Source organism: Xiphophorus hellerii, chromosome 3 (genome assembly GCF_003331165.1).
Source record: "Xiphophorus hellerii strain 12219 chromosome 3, Xiphophorus_hellerii-4.1, whole genome shotgun sequence".
Lineage (NCBI taxonomy): Eukaryota > Metazoa > Chordata > Actinopteri > Cyprinodontiformes > Poeciliidae > Xiphophorus > Xiphophorus hellerii.
This window is the reverse complement of record NC_045674.1, coordinates 32,302,583-32,326,916: the sequence shown is the minus strand read 5'-3', so window position 1 is coordinate 32,326,916 and position 24,334 is coordinate 32,302,583.

The window sequence follows — 24,334 nt, the reverse complement described above, 5'->3', positions numbered from 1 at the left end:
TTGGTTGTTTATGCATCAGTGAATATCAGTGTATAACAGTAATAAATGGAGTGTTTGTCAGCCTCTGTTGGCTCCACAAGAATCATGCAATCCTCTTTTAATGTTGTTAACATTTCAAAATCTTTGTTTCTGATTAAGGAAATGTGAGTCAGTTGATTCCTCTCCGGACATTTTTTCTGGAACATCAGAGCATCTGGTGCAGGTCATCAAGGGCCAGTCTGAGGCCTGAGGAAGGCAATGTTCTAATATTCAGTTATAAACTTTAGGATAACATCAAACTAGATAAACATAGTGTGTTAATTCAGTATTTATTTCTTGTTCTATCACTGATACAGTGCAATCCATGGTGGGTGTCTTAAATAGGTGTGGTAACACTTTTTGAAGGGATGTGCATAAGACTGACATGACAGTGATAAACATGACATAACACCCATCATGAACATGAATAAGTCTTCATGAATATTTATAATTGTTGTCATTAGATATCATTCTGTAAATAATGACACTTTTAATACATAGTTGACATTGTGTAAAATGTAACCTATACAAAAATGTATTTTATAACAACTTGACATTAAACAAGAATCATCATCTGTCATAGATATGCCATAACAGGTATTAATTATCAAACTTTAAAAAGTTCTCTATCTTTGTGTAGTATTTCATTATCATGTCATTTGTTGTACGTAAGTCTTAACTGTGTCAGTCATGAGACCATTATAATTGTGTCATTAATGTTTTTCCTTACACATTAGAACACATTGAACTAGTTTTTAATGTTTTGTGTCTGCATTCTAAGCTGGGAGTTGCCACAAAATTTTACTGGTTTCATAATGACAAGAAAGATGACTGTAACACGTAATGTGTTAAGAGCTGATGGAGGAAAGCATAGAGGCAGAAGAGGACGTGGCTTCCTGGGAGGATGGTGCCTATGAGGGGGGCTTCAGGACGGACTGTGGCGGGATAGAGACCCCAAATTCCCCCAGCCAGGAGCTTGGTGACCTCAGGTCTACACTACAGGAGAGATGTCAGGCCTGTCCTGAATGAAGCACAATGTTGGACATGTTTGGACAAAAAACACCGCCAGGTGGTCCATAAGTGGGCAAGCATTTATGTCTTATTTTGTGTGGAAACAACAAAAAAGTAAAATGAAATAAAAAATTATATGCCTCATTTATGTTCCTCAAATCTATAAACATGTTGCATATAAGCAATATCATATGAATATATTTTAATACAGCACTGACTGTATTAAAAAAAGAAAAAAGATTGAGACTTATTGTACAGTATTTTAAAACATAACTTTGCTGCCAAGAAGGAATTTATTTGATTTCGTTGCTCAAGCTGCTGTAAGTAAGAGTTTGCTTTAAAAATAAATCTCCATTCTGTAAAACTTCAAATTTATTTAACACTGCTCTCCCTTTGATAGAGTATTTGAGAAATACAATTCCATCTATAATTTTGTAATCATTTTGTGTCTGGTTTCCCTCATGTTTAAAAATAAATAAATAAAAATAAAATTTGTTTGAGGATTTGCTGCTGTTGTTCCTCAGTAGAACATGGCTAAAATATGTGAATGTTTGTCTTTCAGCTCCATTGTGAATCTAAAACCATGCCAGCTCAAATCTGAGCCAAAATTAGTGAGCTGTATTGTATGGTGGCCCTGAGGTGCAAACCACTTCAAAAAAAATTAAAAACACAACAACATTAACGAAGCACAATTACAAATTAAAAAACACATTAAGGAAGCACAATTACAAATTCAAAAACACAACATTAACGAAGCACAATTACAAATTCAAAAACACAGCAACATTAACAAAACGGAAAGGGTATGTCCCAGTTGGAGACCGGAGAGATTGCTGATTGGACAATAGGCATGAATAAATAATACATTGAGTCCTACTTACGTCACCGCCATCTTGAAAGTGGCAGTGGAGAAAACTTGCTGCGTGGACTAGTTTAAACGGTTTTACAGTACAAAGTGGACCCACTGCCTTTACCTTTGTTAAAAAAAAGGTAATTTAACGTTAACTTTGGACAAAACGTTTGGCTCTTTCCTCTTTAATTTTCCCGGATCCTCAGCGAGTGGCGGCGTGCTGCTAAAGTGAAAACAACAACAAAGCGTGTTGACGTCACAGATCACAGAGTTTAATCTCATACAAAGCAATCAACAACAAAACTGCAGAGGAACAGAGATATGCATTTTTCTCATAAAAATAAAGACAGACAAGGGGAAGACAAACAAACACAAAACAAAGACAAACAAAAAGGCAAAGACGCGTCTTTGGAGAGAGCCAATTTAAAAAGGCAAAATGGTGGCCGCTCTCTGAAAACTTAGTGCTGACACCAAATTTTACACTAAGGGGGTGTTTTTCTGTTTAATATATGCACTCAAGGCGTTCCTCTTGTTGACCAACTGGAAACTCCCTTAAGCACTCAGAGAAACTTGGAACTCCCCTTAATTTACGGCAAAGATCAAAGGGCCATCTGTCTCTAGCACCACAAAAGGGCGTCCTGACCCCCTGTGGTCCCACGGCCATCCCGGGCACAGCAAAATCCTGAGATAAGACTTCACAGATACCTGTGAAATCTATCCAGTGCTTTTGCCCTGCCGGGAATGCTAATTTTATTGCCTCCTATGGCCCGGCCTCACAGTGGGGAGGCTCCATTGAGTGATCTGCATTTTGGCCCCTGTTTGTCTGAATGCCTGCTCATCTGCTCAACAGAAAACTGTTCCAAATAAGAGTGCTGAATATACCTTTTACACATGTCGTAAGATTAACTGTATTAAGCACTAAAAATAATCATTTTTCCTTAACACCTTCCACAGGTAAGAATTAAAGATAATAATAATGTAAATTTACGAGCAGATATTCTTGACTTTGTGGCCAGTACTGTGCATTTCCGTGGTGAAACAAACTTCTAAACAACCAAGAAATATTTCCTTTGTAACTAAAGCCCGACTGGTACTCCGTCAGAGTAGTTAACTGGGCCAGTTAACTACTCTGACTATTTTCTTAGCTTAGCTAACTTTTTTTTTTTTTACTGTGTAGTTTTTCTAAAGAGGGAGAAGCAATGAGAAACCTGTGAAGGGCGCTTTTGCCTTTTGCTTATTGTTGCCATGGTTACCCAGAAGTTCGCAAGAAAAATCGCTTTGTCTGTGGTCAAACATGGTTACTTTAAGGTACGTAAGTTGCCTGTAAGATGTTTCAATAATTTATGTAGATTAAAATAATTTGTTTGATATAACAGCGGTTTGCTGCTATATCAATCAAATGTAATTATTGTGCACCAAAACAATTAAATAATCACATCAAAAAGTTTGAAACGTTGTCCTTTGTTTTTTTTTTATTCCTATATATAATAATGTGTGAGAGACTGTGTTAGTGGCATTCATTAACTTGAAATACTTTGCAGAACGGCACTTTACGAAGTTCGGTCTATTTACTTGTATTAGCTTGCTGCTAGATAAGCCACTTTCAATATGGCGGACGGTATAGCGTATCGCAACAACGGGCTGACCCGCTCAAGCGATAACTTCCGCTTCAAAAGCACTGTCGTCCAATTAGCGATCTCACAGATCTCCAACTGGGACATACCCTTTTTGTTTTGTTAATTTTGTAGTACTTCATTAATGTTGTGTTTTTGAATCTGTAATTGTGCTTCATTAATGTTGTTGTGTTTCGTTAATGTTGTTTTTTACAATATGTAATTGTGCTATGTTAATGTTGAAGTGGTTTGCACCTCAGGACCACCGTAGTACTGTCACAGCCCTGATGAATCCCAGAGGGAAATTTACATTTCAGTACAACCCGTCCAAGAACAACACACAAACCAAGACTTCAGTCATGACATATAGACAGGTGCCTGAGGCTGCAGCCTGCACTTATTAAAGGGTGGCACCCTTTAATAAGGGTTATAATTTTTGTCTTTAATAAGACAAAAATTATAACATTAGGAAGGATGAGGAAAAAAAGTCACATCCCACACTGTGTACAAAGAGACACAGTGAAGAGTTGCAGAAAACCTCTCCCCATATAAAGCAACATATAGACAACATAAGAATGGAGGGCCAGTGAAGGCTGTGAGTGTGGGGGTGTATGTTTATAGCCATGAAGAATGTGTGTATGGGTGTGCAGTGAGGGTAAATCCTTGAACTCTGCATCTGACAGATCTCCCAGGCAGCAGTCTCTGGTGGAAAGTATAAACATCATAGCATGAAGTTGATGTAATAAACATCATGCTAATAACATAGCATGGTGGTTCATTGTCAGAACTCTTCTGTTTGACTTTTGTTTTGAAAAGATGCTTGAAGTGACAGTATACAGATACATGGCCATAAACTTCCTGTAACCCCAAAATATCCAAAACCTAATAGAAAAAAGTTATCTGGTAAAACTCTAGATTGCACGATGATCAACATCTCTGCAAACCTCTGTAAGCTTGTCTTGGGAAAATCTCCAAAGATATGCTAGTGAAGTGTGTGCTAGTGTGTTTGTGTTACTGTGGCCTTTTTGCTCCTAAATAAGACAGACCTTCAGCTCATGTGAGGAGAGAACAAGGTGAGGATGGGAGAAAGCATGTGACAGATGCTGCTTTTTATGCATATTGAAGCCAAATTAGGAGAAATATTTCCTTGATAACAGCAGCAAAATGCTGAAGTCAAAAAAGCTAATGATACTGCTGCCGCTTTGTTAAGAGAGTGCTAACCTAGTCAGACTCTCAAAATGCTGAGATCTCGTCAAAGGTTTTGTTTTTACAACTTTGCCAAAAAATGAGAGTGAAGTAGGAGTAGGGAGGAAGTAAAACAGGAGTCTGAAAATGAGCTCTTCATTCGCCCAATTCAACTGGTCACGTCGATTAAGATGTGAACTTGTACAATTCCAGCAGTTCACATTCAGCTCCAGGGCCTTATCTGAAATTAAAAAAGTTCCCCTCTTCCTCAGCTTTGAAGTTTTTCTAAGCCACTCAAACGGTTCCATTCGCAGCATGTGGAAGCTAAAGGAGGCTTTGATTTCTGGAGTCGGCTTTGCCTGTCACTTTGTGTTACATGCTGTCTGATCTGCAGGCTTAAAGGGAACGACACTGACATACTGTCTGCCTTTTCCGGCCCTGTGTTTCAGACTGATTCACTCATTATTGGCTGTTGCATGCAACAAATGATTAGCAAACAGTGTAAGGCCCAGGCCAACACACTGCCACTATAAGGGGATGAGAAGTGAAGGTTTTGCAAAGGATATCTCTATAGGTTTGGTTGAAATCCATTGTGAGAGGAGACCTTTGAGGAACCAGGTATTTTGTTGTTTTGGACAAAAGTATGATTAATACTAAATTAAAGCATAATAATAAAAAACAAAATAACATTTTACCACATAGCTTGCATTGGAGATTTCATTTTGGCAGTAAGAGTAATATGTTATGGAGAGAATCAGTGTATAGTTTAAAAACATAATATGCTTTTGTTCATTGTCACTTGAAGAGGGCAGACAGGGTGAGCAGACTGTTTACAAAAATTCATTTAAACATCATCTGTTGTTTGTCTATTTCAGTTTGAAAAGCTTACAGTGATTACATCACTGTAAGAAACCCTAGAGTTCAGTGTAGGTTAATGGAGAGAGCTCATATGGTCAGGCAGCTGATTGGCTGTGTGGATTACCTTTAGAAAGTATTCACTTCCTTGGATGTTTTACCATTTTAATGCTTTTACACTAAAAAGCGTAAAATATTAAGGGGAATGAACACTTTCTATAGGCACTCTTAGTGTCAGAGTGCAGGCAGCGACACCTGTTGAACCTTTGCAGATCCTAACATAAGGATTTGTTTGAGCGTGCAGAAAGCCAGACTGATGTGTTGTCTCTTGCACTGACACAAACTCTGGCCTAAATGCCAACTATCAGGTAATGCGTGCTTGCTAACAAAATAAAAGCCACACTGCATCAAAAATGATTTTCTTCATTTAATGGAAGCGCAGGAGCTTCTTCATGATGGGGGAAAAAACACCTGACCTCACAGACCTGTGTAACACTCTGATGTGTGTACAGTTAATAAAACAGACAATCAGACTAGAGCTAGGTTCGGCTATGGGAGTAGAGAAATGTGCAAGTGTATTAATGACCACAGACCAGGAAATAAGTTTAAACTGCCGGCTTATTATTTGTTGGGAAAAAAAAGAAACAACAATATTACAAACAGTTGACGTACAATGACACAAAATTTAATCCAAAATAGTTTCCCTGTTCTTTCAGAATACTTAATCCCTGTTTGAAATTTAAACCTAATGTTAGGTATTAAAGGAAACTATTTATTTTAACCTAGGTTATAGTTCTATGTAAGTTCAAGTTGATGCTGTTAATCTATTTAATTTACAGTTTGGTTGTTTAATCTTTTATAAATCTAATTTAGTTATTTAGAGTTCTTTTAAGAAGTTATGGGGTTTTAATTTCCTGTTTTAACCATTTCTTGTTTCTTTTTTTTTTTTTCCAAAATTTATTTATGCTTTAACATGAGGTACAGTGTAAAGGCAATGCAATAGTTATATAGTTACAGTGTACCTTTAAATACAAACATAATTGTGCTAGAACAAGCCCAATTATACCCACATATATACACCTACACAAAATACATAAAATGGATCAAGTCAAAGTAAACATATTGCGTTAGTGGACAGAAACAGATACCTCATAAGATAAAGAAATAAAATAAAAAGGACCACAGTACTAAATATATGTACATTTCTTTCCCTCAACCCATACAAACACACACTCGAAAAACGAGAAAAAAAAATACATAAATAAAAATAAAAATTAAAAAAAAAAAAAAAAAATCAGGTGCCAGGGGATACTTCTGTTAATGTATCAGCCAAACTTAACTCAAGAAAGAAGATGAAAGAAAGAGAAATATTGATAAGAATAATAAACATCAGCTACATAAAGTAAGTACTACCTTATCAGTCTGAAATATTAGGGAAATTAATCTTTTTAAGGGTTCTTAATAAGGGGCTCCACAAACCCAAAAATCTCGTAGAAGAGCCTCTTAAAGTAAAACGGATTTTCTCAAGTTTAATGAAATACAGTGTATCTCGAAGCCAGTGGGTATATGATGGAGGTTGAGGCGACTTCCATTTTATTATAATCACTCTCCGTGCCAAAAAAGTCAAGAAAGCCAAGGAGGATTTCTGAAAGGAGGACAGGGTGGACTGTGGAGGTGCAACTCCAAACAAAGCAGTCAAGGGGTCAAGCTCCAATTTCTTGTAAAAAATATCCGACAGAATAGCAAAAACTTTGGACCAATAGTTAGAAAGCTGAGGGCAAAGCCAGATAGTGTGGATCAAATTGGCTGGAGAATGTTGGCATCTATCGCAGGCAGGAGAACAGTTGGTGTAAAACTTGGCCAGACATGCTTTAGTATAATAAGTGCGATACACAAGTTTGCATTGAATTAAATTATGTCTGGCACAAATAGAGGACTGATGCACCAATGACAGGATTAGTGTCCAAAGATCCTCTGAAATGGTCTGTCCAAGGTCTTCCTCCCAAAGTGATCTATAGGAATTCAGGGTTTGTGGGCGTAGAAGCGTGATTTGATTGTAAATAAAAGATATGACTCCTTTCAATTTGACAGTAGGTTTTAGAAAAATGTCTAAAGGTGAATCTTTGGGAAGGTTGGGAAAATCTGAATAAGTAGAGCGGACAAAGCTGCGCACTTGCAAGTATCTAAAAAAATGATGGCGCGGGATATCAAACTTTTCAGAGATTTGTTGGAATGAGGCAAAAGTATTATCAATATACATATCATGAAAAGTTGAAATTCCTGTTCTCCGCCACAACAGGAAGATACCATCTGTGAGAGATGGCTGAAAGGTATGATTTGAAGCTAGAGGGGAATAGACAGAAAGAGATTGCAAGCCAAAATGCCATCTAAATTGCATCCACAGCCTCAAGGATGCATCAACTAGTTTATTAGAAGTATAAGGTTTAGTTGAGGACTGTAATGGTGAATGTAGTAAGGCTGCCAAGGACACAGGTTTTACAGAGTTGGCCTCCATAACAAGCCAAGCTGGAGAAGAAGGGCTATCTGACTGGAGCCAATATCTAAAAAGTCTAATATTTGAAGCCCAATAATAATATCTAAAATTTGGCAAGGCCATCCCCCCAAGCCTTTTAGGTCGTTGTAAGAATTGAGTGCGTATATGAGGGGCCTTCCCATTCCAGAGAAATTTGGTAATTATACTATCGAGATTGCTAAAAAAGGACCGTGAGAGAAAAATAGGAATGCACTGAAATAGGTAGGAAAAACGTGGAAGGATGTTCATTTTGATTGAGTTAACCCGAGCAACCAACGAGAGGCCAAGCATCGACCAACGATCAAAGTCCTCCTTAACATGCAATAATAAAGGGGAAAAGTTAGCTTTAAAAAGATCCTTGTATTTAGATGTAACCTGGATTCCTAAATAGGTAAAGCTCTGGTCTATGACCTTAAATGGTAATGTGTGCAGTGGGTAACTCTTGGCTAAAGCATTAACTGGGAATAATTCACTTTTGCTGAGGTTTAATTTATAGCCTGACAGCTGCCCAAATTTATCAAGTGTGGCAAGTACAGCAGGGATAGAAATATTCAAATTAGAAATGTACAAAAGAAGATCATCAGCATATAAAGAGACCTTTGTTTCCGTATCATTCCTCTTAATACCTATAATACTTGTATTACATCTAAGCGCAATTGCGAGGGGTTCAATTGCCAAAGCAAATAATAAGGGACTCAGTGGGCAGCCTTGGCGAGTAGAGCGACTGAGGCGAAAATAGTCAGATTGAGTATTATTTGTCCTAATCGATGCATATGGGTCAGAATAAAGTAACTTAATCCACGACAGAAAATTTTCCCCAAAGCCAAATTTCTTAATCGAGTAGAATAAATATGGCCACTCCACTCTGTCAAAGGCCTTTTCAGCATCTAAAGATATCACAACTTCTTGAGTACTGACAGAGGGTGGGCTGTAAATTACATTAAAGAGTCGTCTTATGTTGGAAAAGGAGTTCCTATTTTGTACAAAGCCGGTCTGATCTATCCCAACCACAGTGGGAAGCACTGTTTCTAGTCTTAGAGCTATTGTTTTTGCTAGCAATTTAAAGTCAACATTAAGTAAACTTATCCGGCGATAGGAAGAGCAGAGTTGAGGGTCTTTGCCTTTTTTAGCCAGTAGAGTAATAACTGCCTGATTAAGGGTCTGAGGTAGACACCCAGAGGTTAAAGATTTGTTGTATACCTCTAAAAGTAGTGGAGAAAGCTTGTCCCAAAATATTCTATAAAACTCACAAGGGTACCCATCAGGGCCTGGACATTTACCCCCCTGCAGGGCCTTAACTGCCTCAGTGAGTTCAGAGATTACAATAGGTCTCTCAAGATTGTCGGCTACACCCTGATTGATGGTGGGAACTTCCAAATTGTTAAAAAAGTTATCAAAGTCGGTTACAGAAGGAGTACATTCTGAGGAGTATAATGACCTATAAAAATCCTTGAAGGCCAAATTAATTTCCACTGGGTCAGTTGTGATGCCCTGGGTACTTTGGATCTGAGAGATGTGGCGAGAGGCTGACACTCGTCGAATTTGGTGAGCCAGGAGTTTACCAGCCTTATCTCCATGTTCGTAAAACTGGGCACCAGATTGAAGTAGCAGCTCAGTAGTATGTTGTGTCATGAGCACATCAAACTCAGCTTGCAACACAAGGCGATCCTTGTACAAAGTGGGAGAAGGTGATATTGCATACAAGTTGTCAATTTGAGAAATGTGGCGTGTCAAAGTATTAATTCTCTCTCTTCGCAGCTTATTTTCATACTTTACATAGGAGATAATTTCCCCTCTGATGAAGGCTTTAAGCGTCTCCCAGAGTAGTGAGGCCGACACCTCAGGTCCTCTATTATTTTCTATAAAAAAATCTATTTGTCGTGCTACAAAAGATACAAATTTTTCATTTGATAGCAGAAGGTTGCCTAGCCTCCATGGAGGTCGCTCAATGGGGTGAAAGTCAAATCTAATAGTTATAGAAACTGGGGCATGATCTGATAGGACAATAGCATCATATTTGCACCCAGTGAGAGAGGACAGCAATCTATTATCAATCAAGAAAAAATCAATACGCGTAAAGGTGTGGTGGACTGGGGAAAAGAATGAGTAAACCTTCTGGGAGGGGTGAAGAAAACGCCAGGCATCATGAACATTAAATTCAGACATAAAGGAGTTAATCATTTTAGATGAGCGCGAAGGCATGGTTATGTTTGTTGAGGAGCGATCCAACTGAGGATCAAGCCAGCAGTTAAAATCACCTCCCAATATTAAGTGATAAGTGGACAGATTGGGAAGTGACTGGAAAACATGTTTAAAAAAGTATTCAATGTCATAATTGGGAGCATATATATTAGCCAATGCCACCGGGGTATTGCAAATGGTACCAGTGATAATAACGTACGTACCACAAGAATCAGAAATGGTTTGAGAGTGCACATAGGGGACAGATTTACTGATAAGGATAGCCACTCCTCTAGATTTAGTGTTAAAAGAGGAATGATAAACTTGACTAACCCAGCTGCGCCTCAGTTTCACGTGGTCCACGTTCTTTAGGTGTGTCTCTTGAAGGAAAGCTATTTGTGCCCCCAATCGTTGCATATGATGTAATACTTTACTACGCTTCACAGGATTGTTGAGCCCCCTGCAGTTAAAGCTGGTGAAACGGATCTCTCGTCCTACCGCTGTAGCTGGTGTCAAGTGAAGATCAGCCATAGGTCAAAGTAAAACACAAAAGTAAACGAGAATCACCCTGGTCACCTGAAAAAAAAGAGACATACACAGACAAAAAGAACAAAGTAACACACACACCCCTGCCACCTGAAACCCTCCCTAAACCAACCCATTCGCTGAAGCATTCCCCCAAACGGGATGCGCGAAACCCCATCAAAAAGAAAACAAAAAATAGCATCCAGCTTACTAGAGGCTGAAAAATGAAAGTAGTCTTAACTACTGACTACTCTCCTGGGAATGTGATGCAAATATAACAATATGCAAAAAATGCACCATCTAGAGAACAACAGGTTTGTAGAAACATGAAATATATTATAAGGCATTGTAAAGGAAAATGATTATTTTTGGTGTTTAATACAGCTAATATATGACATGTGTAAAGGTATAGCCAATACTTTGGAACAGGTCTCGTCTGAGATGCGGAAAGCAGACAAAGCAGGGCCTTTTCCTCCCCCGCTGACAGACACAGAGCAATAAAATTTGCATTCCGATAGAGCAGGAGACTCTTTGGTGCCAGGAATCTCCCCGTATCAGGCAAAGATGAACACGAGGTGGTCCGACCGTGTACTTAGACAAAAACCAGACATCTTTGCCGTAAATCAGGGAGTCCTAACTTTCTTTGGGGGGGCCGAAACAGGTCTCTGATTGGTTGAAGAGCAGAACGCCTTCTTTGCATATATTAAATAGGGAAACGCCTCTTTAGTAAAATTCCAGGGGCAGCACCGGAGAGTCGCTGAGAGTTTTTTTTCCATCTTTTTCCTCCACGTGGGCGCCTTTGTCTGTCTTCTGTGTTTCGTGTTGTCTGTTTTACCCTTGTCTGTATAAAATGTATATCTCTGTATCTCTGCAGCTTTGTTGTCGATTGCTCTGTATGAATTAAACTCTGTGATCTGTGACGTCATTGTGCCTCGCCTTGTCTTGCAGCCGTGACGACATCCGCTCGAGACCCGGCTAACAGGAGGAAAGAAGAGCCATGCTTTTTCCAAAAGTTTAAGCTAACCTAATAACTTTCTTCCTTAACAGCATGTAGAACTAATGTGCAATTGGACACACAAAGGCCCCCTTGTATCAACAAGAACCAAGAAAATAAAAATACATTTCCAAACTAGGAGTTAAATCCACAGTGTATCCAGAGTACTCGAAAGGCACTGTTGAGAACCACAATGCATTAAATAATAATTGTATTGTACAGAGTATTACAGTTCCCAAACAAAATGTTATCCCATCACTGGGTAGCGGCCCCTCTGGAATTCAACTGTGGCCGGAACTTCAAACTGTGGCTGGATCAACCACATTTTTAATGTTTTTCTCAACAAAGTCTGCAGCAAGGGCTGGGTCCTCGAACTTACGAGTCTGCCCGTTGGGAAGAGTGATCCGTAATATTGCAGGGAAAAGAAGCCCAAACTTGATTCCGGGGCAAGAGTGGAGTTCCTTCTTCACTTTCGTAAACGATGCGCGTTTTTTAGCAACTGAGGTTGAATAATCGGGGAAAATGAACACACGTTTTCCTTCATAGAGTAAGGGAGACGACTCACGAGCCCTCCGTAGAATCTCATTCCGTTCTTGAAACAGGTTGACACGGACTACGACCGGGCGCAGTGGGTCCCCCTCTGCTGGCTTGGCCCGCGATGTGCGATGGGCCCGGTCAAGGGCAGGCTTAGCGTCGAGGCCGAGCAGATCCTGAAGCAGCTTTGATACAAACTTCGTCGGCTGTTGACCTTCGGATCCCTCCGGTACGCCCACAAGGCGGATGTTATTTAGTCTGGAGCGACCCTCCAAGTCTTCACATTTCTTGGACAGTGTGTCCACTAATACATTTAACGATTTAACCGAGGCCTCCATGGTAGCTAGCCTCCCATCCTGATCGTTAGCAGCCCGCTCCAAATCGTGAATGGCAGTCCCAAACGAGGCAATTTTAGCTTCTAGCGGTGCCAGCGCGGCTGAGATCTCCGTCTTAACGACATTCGAAACAATGTTCTCAAACCTGTTGATGAGATCAGTGCGGGAGTCGTTCAGCATCTCTTGCATCTTGGTTAGCAGTATGCTATTAGCATCTGGTTCAGCAGGAGCCTCGTGGTCAGCCTTGCTGCGAGTAGTCTTGTCGTTTTTCCCCATATTCAACTGCGGTACTTACAAATTGCACATCAGATATGTATTTTCGTTCACTAATAGTTCAGTATGTTCCAAAAAAGTGTGTAAAGAGGTGCAAAAATTTACATTAAAACACATATCCCATCGGAGCACCCGCAAAACACGTCCTACATAGTCGGTGCTCAGCAGAGCCCCAACCATTTCTTGTTTCTGTTATAACCCAACAGACAATTTTACATTCCACACACTAACAATGGATATTGAATGTGGTTCGAGAAAAGAAAAACAATAAAACGCAACAGAAACAATCCAGCAAAAGACCGAATAACTTGTGCTTCAAATCAATGTCTTTTCTCTCTGATGATCCTGAAGGGTTAATCCCGTTTCTCTGAATCCACTGTTTTTTCAACAGGAAAACATGGGCAGGTCATACCAGTTTGGATGATTTGCAATGTCCAGCAGAGGGGCGTAGCTCCTGCTAGACGGCAGTTACAGGGTTCCTGGGTTACGGCTCGCCATCTTGTTTCTCACTACCGGAATCCAACTCAGCAATCGACTCGGAATTTTGCTACGATCTCAAATCTTTAAATTCAACTCACCACGGAATGCGACATGGCTATTCAGCTCTACCCTTCCGATTCAGACGATCTTCAATACTCTGCTGCCGAATATTCTCCTCTTCCAGTAATTTGTCAAGCGCCAAGTCGCAAACGCTTGCGCTCTGTCATCTTCGGTACTTGAGCTCTGTCTCGCACCTCATTGGTGTCATTTCAACATCCGTCCGAGGTTCATCCTTCCATTCCAGTACCATGGCCATAGACCGCTTAGAGGTGGGCCACCGCCGCCTTCCGGAGTCACTCAGCCAAACAACACCAACACATCCCAGCGCTCCACCGCAGGCTTCTCAACTCGTCGAGGCCTCAGGTTCCGGGTTGTCGCTCGTCTTCAATGCTCTCTACATGAGAAAGGAATCCCTTTCAGAAGCAAAGACAACGTCTGTTTCCTGCACCAACATCTCCGGTGACATCATTCCGATGCCGGCCCGCAGACCTCCATCAAAGCGTCAGGCTCCTCCCGGATCACCACGGACTTCCAGAGTCTCTCAGCCAAGCAACACCAACATATCCACATCTCAGCATTCCTCCTCAAAAACCTGTCCAGGGGTATAGGATGGCAATAATTAGGCCCGAGCAGCAAAGCGCTGCAAAGGCCTATTGTTTTTGTACTGTTTCTTATTAGGCCCGAGCAGCAAAGCAATGCAAAGGCCTATTGTTTTCATGCAGTTTATTATTAGGCCCGAGCAGCAAAGTGCTGCGAAGGCCTACTGTTTTTGTACTGTTTATTATTATTCTGCCCCCCTAAAGAGGACCCTTTTTGGGGGCTTTTTAGCATATTCAAAAACTCAAAAAAACTTGGCGGACGTGTCAAGCCTGTTTAAAATTTATGTACTTTAAGGTCATTGCAAAAATAGGAAAAAAACGGCTCAACAGCGCCACCTAGCAACTTTCAAAAGACCCTCTGCTTTCCCTTACTTCATTGTAGAGACATGAAATTTAGGACACTTGTAGAGCTCAACAAAATGCTCAGAATTTACAATTAATATCATAGTGCAAGTATCACAGAAAGTCGGCCATTTTGGATTGAAGTTCTGATTTTGACCCCATTTTTGACGTTTACATCCTTCGTATTTGATCGAACTCCTCCTAGGAATTTCGATTGATTGGCTTCAAACTCAGTCAGTCTGATCATAAGGCATGGCCAATTAAAAGTTATCAAAATGGTGAGTTTTTGAGCATGCTGAAGGGGGATTAGCAGGGGTCAAAGTTCACCTACTCGCCATGAAACACGAAACTGTTATATCTCCTACACAAAAACACATAGAGGTACCAAACTTTCAGTGATTGATGGGCACCGGGTGCCCTACAATACTCTATGGTCAAATGATGACATCACTTAGGCCACGCCCCCTGAGAACAGGAAGTGTCATATTTTACTGTGAACAGTCGCTATCTTACCCTTGGACCAAATCAACATGAAACTGTGACCAGAGACAGAAGACATGTTGGTGTGTTGTGGATTCCAACCCCGACCAGCTTTGATGGAGCAGGTGGCGTGGCGAAGTGACCTGTAACGCCGCTGCCATACGTTTGCCTCTAGATTCCACATGTTTTGACCGAGCTGCACCAAATGTGGTATGAGTGTTCCTGATGGGATGCCTGACGATCCTATATTGTCATATTCTGACGTCATCTAAGCCCCGCCCCCTCAGAACAGGAAATGCTATTTTTTTCCTTGGAAAGCTCCATTTATGGCTCTCTTGATCTAATCAAGGTGATTCTGTGTTGGATGACAGATAGGAAGTTGGTCTCACTTGCTTTAAAGTGCCAAAAGTTTTCAATGGTGGGCATGGCCATGGCGGTGTGGCGAAGTGACCTGTAACGCCATTGCCATACGTTTGGCTCTGAATTCCACAGTTTCGGGCCAAGCTGCTCCAAACTCACTAGGATGCATCCTTATACACCCGCCGATAGGAATCCATAACAGCCGTTGACGGGTATTGCCGAATTTCTCTACAGCGCCCACTAGAATATTTTAAATGATCAGCCCCAAGCAATGCTTTAACCTAGAATTACGAAACTTGGTACACGTGTATCTTGTCAGGACATACAAAAAAGTCTCTTGGAGCTATGCTCTAAACCCAAAAGGAAGTTGGCCATTTTGGATCAAATCCGTCATTTTCTTTTTTTAATAGACGTCTCATCTGATCGAACTACTCCTACAGTTTTTCAAATACAGACTTGAGAATCACTCAGCACAGTCTTCAGGCATCAAAGGTGAAAAGTTATCAAAGGATTTCTTGTACATCAAACCATGTGGGCGTGGCTAAGTGTCAAACTTTGACTATTCGCCATGAAACATCAATGTTCAATAACTAAGTCGCTGTTTAGAAACTATTTCATTATTTTGACACCAGAGGGCAGCATTGCCCTACAAATGACAGAGATCGACTGTGTAACGCACCTAATAGCCAGGAAAAAAATGAATATTTGTATCTCCTAAACTAAAACTCAGAGGCACCAAACTTTCAGTGATTGATCGTCATCGGGTGTCCAACAATATCCAATGGTCAAATGATGACATCACTTAGGCCACGCCCCCTGAGAACAGGAAGTGTCATGTTTTACTGTGAACGGTCGCTATCATACTCCTTTGAAATAATCAACATGAAACTGTGTCCAGACACAGAAGACATGTTGGTGTGTTGTGGATTCCAACCCTGACCGGCTTTGACATAGCAGGTGGGTGTGGTGGCGTGGCGAAGTGACCTGTAAGGCCGTTGCCATACGTTTGCTTGTAGATTCCACAGGTTTTCACCGAGTTTCACCAAACTTGGCCTGAGTAATCCTGGTGGGATGCCTGACAATCCTATATCATCATATTATGACGTCATCTAAGCCCCGCCCCCTCAAAACAGGAAGTTCTATTTTTTTTCCTTGGAAAGTTGCATCTATGGCTCTCTTGACCTAATCAAGATGATTCGGATGATGAGCTCCGTCATTGCTCGCTGCTGGCTGAACCGTGTGGGCGTGGCAAAATGGCGAATATCAGTCCCTCGCCAGATGCATACGTTTGGCTCTAAATCACACATAGATTATCCGATTGGCGCCAAATTGGATATGTATGACCTTTGTTCACCTCTTAAGAGCCCCACAGTTTTGAAATGTAATTTGACTCTGTTGCGCCCCCTGGGTTAACCCATCAGCTATATATCCTCACTACATCGACCAATCTGCACCAGATTTTTTGAGAGTCGTCAGGGAGCGCTGCCAAAAGCATTCATGTGTATCGCCTGGTGGATGGGCTGGGAAAATGTGTGACAGCTTCTGCGGTAGCAGGCAGGCGGTCGTGCTGGATACTGCGCGAGAGCTTCTGCAGTGGTGAGCAGGCTGCGGCTCTGGAAACTGTGTGAGGGCTTCTGCGGTGGCTGGAACCCCTGCGGTGGCCAATAGGCCGGAGCAGTGCTTGGCACGAGGCTGCTCGCAGCTTTAGTTATTATTCTTCCACCCATTTTGGGGGCCTTTTTGGGGGCTTTATCATATTCAAAAGTTCACCAACTGGAACCCCCGCGGTGACCACTAGGCTGGAGCAGCGTTTGGCTGCGAGTGTCACAAAGCGACATTGGTGAAAGCAGGTAAACCAGAACTCAGATTCAAAAGAAAAACTTCTTTAATACAAATAAATACTGGTACCAATCCAATGTTCTCGGAAAGACTCACTGAGAGAGCGGCGAGTAGCATTCAGATAATGATCCCACAAAGACTCAGTTCAGTTTACCTGAACTATTGAGTTCAGGTAAACCGGTGAACTCAAATACACTGGGGATCAACACAATCAAGAACAATCACCTAGCTGCGATAATTATGCCCAGGTGGCAGGCCTCAGCAACAATGAGGAACTAAAAAACACACCTAATGACAGTACCCCCCCTAAGGTGGATAAAAAAAAGAAAACAAGAAAAGTTCAAAACAGGGCAGGAGGGAGGAACAAGGTCAGTGGCACACAGGGAAAACCCAGTCTTGTGCGCCCCCCTGTGGGTGAGTCAGGGACAAGTCCTAGAAAGTCCGATCAGGGGGGCGATGGTGTAACAGTGGAAAGCCCAGGCGAGGGCCCGGCGGGCAACGGCACCCACCCCGGAGCTGCCGGGCAACAGCCAAACCAAACAGCCGGCAAAACCTCAGCCGGCTCTGACCGACGATCGGTGGGCTGCCAACATGCCCCGCTTCAATGCTGAGACGAGGCAGCCTCACCCAGAGCTCTCCTCTGTGAGGAGGAGCAGCAAGAACCCCCGCAGGGAGCTCGGGCTCGGGAGGCGGGAACGCTGAAGGCCCCTTGGGCTCTGGAACAGGAGAGGCTAAGGGCTCTGGAACTGGAGAGGCTAAAGGTTCTGGAACTGGGGACGCTGGAAACTCTGGAACTGGGGACGCAGGAACGGAGCAGGTCCTCAGGAACGGTAGTGGTGGCAACCCGGGGCGGACACTCGGGGCCGGGAGTGGAGGCGGTCTGGAGCAAACCTTCGGAGCTGGCAGCGGAGGAGGTCCGGCGAGGCACCTCGGAGCCGGCAGCAGAGGTGGTCCAGAGCGGACCCTTGGAACCGGCAGCGAAGGTGGTGGCCCGTGAGGCAACCATGGGCCGGGTCCACCGGCGGCTCAGGCCGCAGTCTCAGAGCAGGCAGCGAAGGTGGTGGCCCATGAGGGGTCCAGGGGCCGGGTCCACCGGCGGCTCAGATCGATACCCTTCTGGACGGAGGTAATGCCTGAGACTGAATCCGGGGGCGCAAAGACCAGTCTCGTCCCCCTGAAAAGCTCCTGCTGCAGGTCAGCGAGAGCTTCAGACAAAGCCCTCACCTCCCCGCTAGATCTCCGCCTCAATCCTCTCTGCTTTGCTACTGGTGGGATCATTCTGTTACAAAGCAACATTGGTGAAAGCAGGTAATGTTATGTTCTGTGTTTTTCTGTGTATTTATTTCGAGTTTCTGTATCTGAGTCTCCCTGTTGTCCTGTCTTACCCTTTGATTGCTCCCTGGTGTGTCTCGTTTCCTTGATTACTCCCTGTGCATGTAACCCCACCTGTGTTCCTTGTTCCTCGTCGGGTCCTCGTCTCATTTGGTGTCATTGTGCTGTCTCTGTGTTGACATCCATTCGTTCACCCAGCGCTACCTGTGTTAAGCCCTGGTCTCCGCTTAGCAGTGCTGCCTGGGTTTTGGACTGTTTGTGTTATTTGGGATTTCATCATTAGAATAGAATAGAATAGAATAGAATTCAACTTTATTGTCATTGCACTGTCACAAGTACAAGCAACGAGATGTAGTTTGCATCTATCCAGAAGTGCTCTACGAGATATAAATATTTATTTACAGATGTTCAAGACTATGTATGTATGGACTATAAGGGGTTATAGCAAGAGATATAGATATTGTGTATAAACCGCCATTATTCATCTTACCTGGGTCTCCAAGCATCTGCCTCACCACCACTTCACATCACACCGTGACAGAAGGACCTGACCAGATCGAGGTGAGGTATTGCTACCATCATGGACCCAGCAGGTTTAATGAGAACCTTAAAGGACTATGTGGAGGAGGTGGCTAAGCCTTATTCCGCCTGTCAGCGCCTGGGCATTGCCACACGCATGGTCCTTATGCTGGACTACTGGATCCTGCGACTTCTGCACTTGGGGCTGCCGGAGTTGCAGCAGGAGGCAGAGTGGGAGTACCTGACAGCAGTTGCCGTGCAAAAACGCAACCCTCTGCCTCCCAAGCCGCACAGTCTCTTTGCCAGCCCAGATTCAGCATCTCTGGGACCAGCGCTACCTCCAGTCCCCTCCACTCGCAGCCGCTGCTGTCTCTACGCCTCTGGCCGCTGCGGTCTCCATGCCTCCAGAGCTTCCAGTGCCCAAGCCCGCAGCAGAGCTTCCAGCGCCCGAGCCCCCAGCACCTCCAGAGCCCGCAGCAGCCCCCTCTCCTGCTGCTCCAAAGACTGTTTTTCCATACCTCCAGCTGTTGCTGTCTCCGCGCCTCCAGCCTCTGCGTTCTCCACACCTCCGGTCGTCACCACTGCAGCTGCCGCTCCCACCTCCACCAGCCACCGCAGGATCACCGTCCCGGACCTGGACAAGGCCTCAGAAAGCCTGGCATGGTGCTGTCCGTGACAGCCAGTTTTGCTCCACACACTAACGGTTCTTCTAAAAGCCAATGCAGAGAATTATGTGTTTCCAATCTGTGCAGTTTAAAAAACACACAAGATTTAAAAACACTCTGGTAAAACTGAGGCAACCCTTTTAACTTTAAAAAACTAAAATCAGTTAAAAACAGAGCAGCATCCAACCCCAGAAAATGTAAAAGTCTGAGAATGCAGGTGGCCACATCCCTCCACACAGTGGATCCTGTCAAGAACTTTTGTAAGCGAAATGTAGCTGTTCTACTGGCCAGGTGGACAAGGCCCTGACCCCCCTCCTCTCTTGGTAAAAACAAGACAGACTGTGGCACCCAATGTAGCTTGAGGGAGAACTGGGAGCCCAACAGACCACTCGCCACGGCCTGGTGGACGTATGCAGGAGGATGCACGCAGGCTCCAGGCAGTACACATGGTCCCACATTAAGGAAAACCGAATCTCTTTAGCTCGTCTTGATTGTATTTATTGTTTTAAACACCATTTCCCTGGTTCACTCTTGCAGGAGACAAGACAGATGCCTGGGGACTTCTGGCCCTGCATGCTGAGGAGGGCTGTGTGGAGTTCCTGAAGCCCCAGAGGGCGCTCCAGGTCGGTATTGGTCTCCTCAGAGACCTGGGGTAGTTCACCTCAGAACTCCTGGAACAGTTCCTTGTTCTCCTTGTACTCACTGTGGAACAGAGAACTGTAAAACTCCACAGACCTCCTCCTGATCTGACCTGGTTCACTCAGTTGCTGCCCTGTGTCCGACAGCAAAGAGTGGTTCAGCTTCCTCTGCCCATGCTTCCTCTCCAACCTGAAAAAAAGCTAGAGGGAGCATCCATCTCCGTAATGTTTTGGATCCGGGACCTGACCAATACGCCTTTGACTTTATTTTCCAGCAGGATTGCTAAAACTAGCCTTTTAGATTTGAGAGCTTCAATGTGCTCTCGATTTCCTGTGGATTCACTAACAGTGACGTCGGACCACTTTTTTCAGTAACGAGTAATCTAACGCGTTGCTATTTCATATCCAGTAGTCAGAGTACAGTTACTTATCAAAATCATTTTGCGTTACTGTGCATTACTATTTTCTTTTGGAATTTCATTTTATTTCCTCTACGCGTTTTGTCGAGTGATCGCCGTTTTTATGCGACAGTATCAGCAGCGACAGAAATGTAAACACTGGAGAGCACATTTTGTTGATAGAAAAACAGGAACTACTTTGAGTTTCTGTCGCCAAGTCCGATTATTATAAGCGGCTGTGGGCTTTTCTTTTTTTTAAAGACGCTAGCAAATTTAATGAGTCACGGGTTGCGCTTTTTGGGCTCGTTTTTGAACATGAAGTTGCTCATTTGGGCTTGGAAATAAGCAGACATAAACCCCAGAATGTGTCTGACCTCCAATTAGTTTTAGTCAGGCTCTCCCTGTCCATCATTTCCTGGATGATCCGTCCCGCTGTGTCGTTGTTAATGTCAAGTTAATATATTACTTGTCAATTACGTCGAGCTATGCAGAACATTGGAAACATCGAGACTAATATGAACAGCGCAATAAACTTGAAAACAGCCACGAATGAACGAGTCCATAAAGTTGTGCAACTAAACGGCATTATAATTAGTAATATTAAGATAAGTTTCACAAATCTGTGCAGCAGCCATCTGAATTGTGGAGCCGCAGGAGGAGCGCTGCGCTCTGACACCAAACGCAGGGCCGTAACGCACAACCTGGAGGCTGGGGGAAGAAGGGGGTTAAAATCCTTCTTAGAGTTTTCCAGACAATAGTGGACCACACAAAAACATGCACAAATTACTAACATTTTGTTTTTTTTTGTACTGTAACCATTAAAAAATCTCCCCTTCAGTTCAACCTTATAAGTGGAGACACATTGTTGATGTTACCATTATAAAATAGCTTACAATTAAGCTTACAACTCCGATGTTGTTTTGTTACTCATTCTGCTGCAAGTTGGCTCAATTTTGACGCGAAAGACGTAACCTGTAAAATCCGGTTTAGGATTTTCAAAATAAAAGATCCGGAAATAGTTCATTATTTCTTGCGCGGCCCGGTACCAATTGGTCCGGTGTGTTAGAAAAATTATCTAAGTTCATTTACTTGTGAGTTTATTTGAAAGGTTATGTTTTCATATTATTATTTTGTGTGTTGTTTACTTGACTTCTTTTCTTTTGTGATACACTATTAACTGTATTTAGGATGTTTGCCTGGAAGCTAGAAACATTTACACATTCCTGTGTTATTAGCTTCCTGTGAAACTGATTGGTAACGGTCAGCCTCGTGCCTTGTAAGGGCATGTCCACAGAAGGTTCCAGAACATCCTGTAGTAAAGGTCTTTGATCAATTCTTTGTGTGACGGTGTGAAAAAGCCCAACCTCCTTCCTTGTAATCATAATAAAAGGCAGTTGGGGACGAAGAGCCGGCAGAGTTGATCACAGACAGTGTTTAACAGCGGTTCTCCGCGCCTGGCTCTGCTCCCCTCTTCTGCAGAAAAGTAATTTGTGTTTCTGGTTGAGTCCTTGCAGGTTAGGAACTAAAATAGACCCAACACGGTGGTTGGGGACCACTGAGTTAAACGATCACTATGAGTTTCTTGTAGGTAAATTACGTCAATTCTCTTTTGGTTCAATGTTTGGTAAATTAAAGCACGTTTTTCAGCCCCCATCACCCCGTTAAGATTCAAAGATGCTATTTTAAAAGAATTCATATTGGGTAAGAAACTAAAAACTAAACACCAAAAACCTAAAAGAAATATTAAAGTGCTACTGTGCATCATTCTAATCATAATTGTTTTCTGACTTTGGGCATTATTTTCTTTAACCTAAAACCTTCCTGATCTGATAAATCTGATACCTCTTTGTTCTTGATGTGATTTCTTGCTGAGAAATAAAATAATCTTAAATTAGGAAAATAATTTTTGATTTTTAATCCTCTAAATCATTTACTTTGTTGTAAAAATGTCCTAAAAGATTCTGCAGGGTATCTAGGTTCTTTTCTGCTCGTTTGAGACACAGATGCCTCACTGGTGTCAGAAAACCAGCTCTCAGTGTCGCTGCTGTCCAACACCTCCTTCCTCGCTGCAGCCGGCTTACTGCTTACTGGCCTGCACAGCAGTCACCACATTCCTCCTTTTGCTTCACCTCTTTATCGGGGCAGAAGCCTCCAGCTCCATCACCTCCTCTGCCTCACCTGTCTCACCCTCCACTCCAGCTCCAAAAAACCCCTTAAGTCAGGTGACAAAAACAAACACAAAATCACAATTAAACAAGTAATATAAACACCCAGTGAAAAACAGTAAGAAAAAAACAAAAATAGGAAATACACAATCACTCTCTCTTCTTCCGCTCTTCCACACGGAAGAAGCGGAATTCATATAAATTCTCTCACACAAAGAAGAAGAAGGCAGCCGTGCTGGATTTCGTTACTTATCAGGATCACCCTTATTGGGCAAGGATCAGGGTCCAACCTTTATAATGCTTTTATAAAAAAGAAAAAGCAGTCATTAGAAATATCATTCAGGCAAAGTGGAGGATGAATACAGTCTTGAAGATCTTTACAATAATATTAGCTGACAAATTCTTTTCTTATTTAAATAAAAAAATGTACACTTTCATTTCAGCTCTACTGACCTGTATGATGGCGAGGGCCAGTTTGGAAGTGATAGGACGCTGTAAGCTGCAGCTACTTCATTGGACATGCACAAGCAGGCTCTAGTGACAACAAGATTCCATTTAATCAAACTCATCAATTAAAAACAATTGGATATGAACATTCAGTATTTCATTTTTTGAAATAGTTTGAAAACCAAACTTAAAAAAGTTCAAGAATATATATATTTTTATGAGCCCAGAATAAATATTTTCCCCACTCCCTTGTATTAATCAGCCCTTAACTAGCATTCAACGTATAAGCCCAATTGGAAATTTTATTTTGAAACCAAATTAAGTTTCTCAGTTTCAGAAAAACATACACTATGTCTGTTTCAAAGTTATCTAGAGTATCTTGCTTCCTTTGTTTTTCTGCTCACTTTTTCCTCTAGCCTCCATCTTTGTCTCCTAAATTTCACAAGTACTCCTGCTGGGACAATCAGTCCTTAATAACCCCTCCCTGCTACATACACTGAGACATCTCAATTGCTGCTAAGATATGCTAATCTTATTCCTCAGATGACTGCACCATGGAGTCAACATTGATCTTCCTCAACCTCATGAAAACATAAGCCATCCAGTCAGAAAGACTGGTGTCTGTCTGCATGTGAGTGTGGGGAGCAATGTCTTTGCTATGCCTCCTGCAGTGTTTTGGGGCTGAACTTCTGACATCAATTTGAAACTGATGAGACAAGGGACAGGCATAAAAGACCAATAAAAAGTGCTCTCACAGGACATTTGTGGAGAGTTAGATGATGGTAAATCTGTTTATTTTCATTCCAAATTCACCCAGTCAGGTAAAAAATAACATTTCATATCTTTCGGAGCTCATGTGCAGGGTTGCTTGATTATAAATGTGAAATATATATGCACCCTGTCAGAATAATGCGGCCTATATGTTGAGATGTCCTTTGGCTCATTGTCCTACTGCAGGACCCAAACATGCTAGTCTCTCTTTCTTAATGTTGAATTGTGAACTCTGTCCTTAACTGAGGTGAGTGAGCTTTGCAGTGCTTGAAATATTGCTATGGCACCTTGGTGTCCTCCTGGATGAGTCGTGAGCAGAGTCCTGGAGTAAC